The sequence below is a fragment of the Myotis brandtii genome, unplaced genomic scaffold (genome assembly GCF_000412655.1).
Source record: "Myotis brandtii unplaced genomic scaffold, ASM41265v1 scaffold39, whole genome shotgun sequence".
NCBI lineage: Eukaryota > Metazoa > Chordata > Mammalia > Chiroptera > Vespertilionidae > Myotis > Myotis brandtii.
The window spans coordinates 7548921-7551547 of record NW_005364953.1 but is presented as its reverse complement, the minus strand read 5'-3'; the positions used below and the strand labels follow the sequence as shown (position 1 = coordinate 7551547).

Sequence of the window (2627 nt, the reverse complement as noted above, 5' to 3'; positions counted from 1 at the left end):
AATTGCCCCTGCCCCCATCACAGCACTCCCACTCCCGAACCCAGGCCCCGCCGCCACCTAAGGGTACCCCTTACCCTACGATTCCTGCACCCTAACACCGGAGAGAACGCAGCCCTGAAGAGCACCCGTCGCACCTCCCCTCTGAGGTTGGAGGGTATTTTCTCCCGGTCTCTTAAAAAGAGCAGTTCACATGTTTTGGTAATGAAGAAAAACATATTTCATTCCAAAGACACACACACACACACACACACACACACACACAAAACACACAAGACCTTTCTCGCCCTGCCCTGCTGGCCATCCTCCCTTCCGATCCTCGGATTCCTGGTTCTGGGGGTTGGGGCCAGGTAGTTAACAAAACGGTAGCCTCCACCTCCTTTTCTGAGGAGTGGGGTAATGCCAATGGTTTCCCCCCTAGGATCAACCAGACCCCCCGTTTCCATGGAGACCCCCGCCCAGCCGGTAAGAAGACTCTTTCAAATCCTAGCGAACAAGTCTCACCTGGCTGAGGGAGAGGGGTGAGGTGGGGGTAGGGTAGGGCAGGAATGGGGTACGAAGTGGAGAGGAGCAGTCCCGAAGGGAGGGGCGAGACCAGAGCAAGCTCCAGGGAGCACTACGTCCGGGGACACGAAGAGGACGGCGCCCCCGGGGGGCAGCTGAACAGCCGCGGGGCGAAGAAGGGACAGGGTTGAGAAAAGGCTTAAGATGGAAAGAAGCAGGGGGTGGGGGATAGGAGAAAGCCGGGGAGCCAAAAGGGGTGGAGGGGTTGGGGGAGAGAAAAAAAGACGCACCTGTTCTCCGGTCGGCTCCGCGGGGAGGCTCAGGCCGCCACCCGGGCTCTCTCTTACCCCTTTAGTACCGCCACCCGCCTCCTACTGCCCGGATCTGATGCCCCCCTCCGCCCCTTATCGCCACCGACCTCCTTCTCGTCTCTCTCCGCGGCGGCGGCGGCGGTCGGACTCTAGGAACTGAGAGGAAGAAGGGAGGGCTCAGCAAAGCGGAGGAGAGACAGAGCCACACACTGGCAGCAACCGCGGCGAGCGAAAGAGTGAGGGGGAGAGCGGTGTGTGTGTGTCTTGTGTGTGCGAGCGAAGCCTGGTGGAGTGGGTGCCGGTCGCAGGGCTCGACGGGAAGTGGAGTCCGGCGGGGTTCGCGGGCGGCGCCAGCCCTGGTTCTACGGGACTACAACTCCCAGAATACCGCCTGATCGGGAGGGGGGGTGGAATCGGGAGGAGGAGGCGAAGGGAGGGAGTAAGCAAGAGAGGGAGGGACGAAAGCTGGGAGCAGGCGGCGGCGAAGGGGGCAGAGCCAAGAGCCCCGGTGACACTGGGAGGGGAGGGGAGGAGGAGGGGATCACTGCGAGGACCGAGCGGATTCCGGAGAGGGAGGCGGCGGTGGCTGAAACAAGCCGGGCAAAGAGCTAGCCTCCGGGGAAAGGCGGAGGAGCTCAATCCGAGGGGCTGCAAGAGCCCCACGCCCCCACCCTCGACGCCCCTCGAAGGGAGAGGTTGAGGAAAGGAAAAGATCAGTGCACCAAGGCCTAAGGGTTCTCTCTCTTTCTTTCAACGCTCTCCACCTAATGCCCGACCTGACTTTCTCAGGCCACTGGTGCCTGATACAGTGTGCAAATCCAGAGACCCCAGATCTTCCCTGCTGGGCATCACAGAGCAGATGCATTGAATCCTCTTCTCCCAAGGGCCTTAGGGAGGCTCCCCTTGCTGGCAGGGCGTGACTCCCCCCTTCTTCCCGCCACTGCCCCCCTTCGTCCTCACCCCCATCTCCCTCCCCAGAATCCCTCCCCTGAAACCTAGGCTTGCGTCTCCCTCCCCTCCAAGAAACGGAGTCCCTAGGAGCAACTACCTACTCAGCTCCCTTATGATGGGCCCCTACCCACCAGTATCCCCTTTTTATCGTTGCCCCCCTCACCGAGGTAGTAGTGGGGGCGACCCGAGTTGGACTGGTGTCTATTTTCCCTCTGAGACTAGACGTCCTTGGCACACCGACCCTGTGAAGAGATAGAGAAGCACATTAATACTCCGGTTTCCCCCCACCCAAGTTCGAATTCCCATGGAAATAGCTCATAAGGAAAGGGGTTAGTAGTGGAAGTAAGCTGGGGGTGAACCCCAATCCTCAAACCTCACCCGGAGCATGGAAATCCAGGGGTTCGTCCCTTTCCTTAAAAGTCATCAAATCACTTGGTGAGGGGATAGTGGGTAGTATGTGATCTAAACCTTAATGTCCACGCGACTCGAAGCGACGCTATATGTAGGAATAAGATACGAACTAGGCTGCCTTGGCGGGAGGGAAGGTACAACCCCCCCCCCTCCGCCGCCGTCCACCACCAAACACATACCCCCGAGAGGGTCAGATGGCCAAGGGAGGGGGGGGGAGGCAGTGGGAATGCTGGAGAATCAGAGGGTTGGGGCGGGGAGGGTACGCGGCCCCCTGAGAGCAGAATCCAGATGCTAAGAAGTGGGTGGGAGGTTTGGCATAATTGCAGACGGTGTCTTTTCCTCGATTTTCCCTGAATTGCAGCTGAACACCGTCTAACACTCGTAGTTGCTTACCAGTCGGTCCCCTAGCCCCATTTGTGCGCATGAGGAGGCGGGAGCCCGAGAAGCCCAGGC

At 59.7% G+C, this 2627-nt stretch overlaps 1 protein-coding gene across 5 annotated transcripts in view; it reads right to left on the bottom strand.

Moving 5' to 3' along the window:
• The window catches only part of BCORL1 (BCL6 corepressor-like 1), a 66585-nt gene extending 63999 nt beyond the window's left edge, over window positions 1-2586 (bottom strand). For 3 of the 5 annotated variants that reach the window (XM_005872724.1, XM_005872729.1, XM_014544963.1), the window contains exon 1: window positions 920-1090. The gene's annotated coding sequence lies outside the window, so the exon portion shown is untranslated. The other 2 variants (XM_005872725.2, XM_005872726.1) reach the window with 2 other exon arrangements.
• Window positions 2587-2627: the final 41 nt, after the last annotated feature.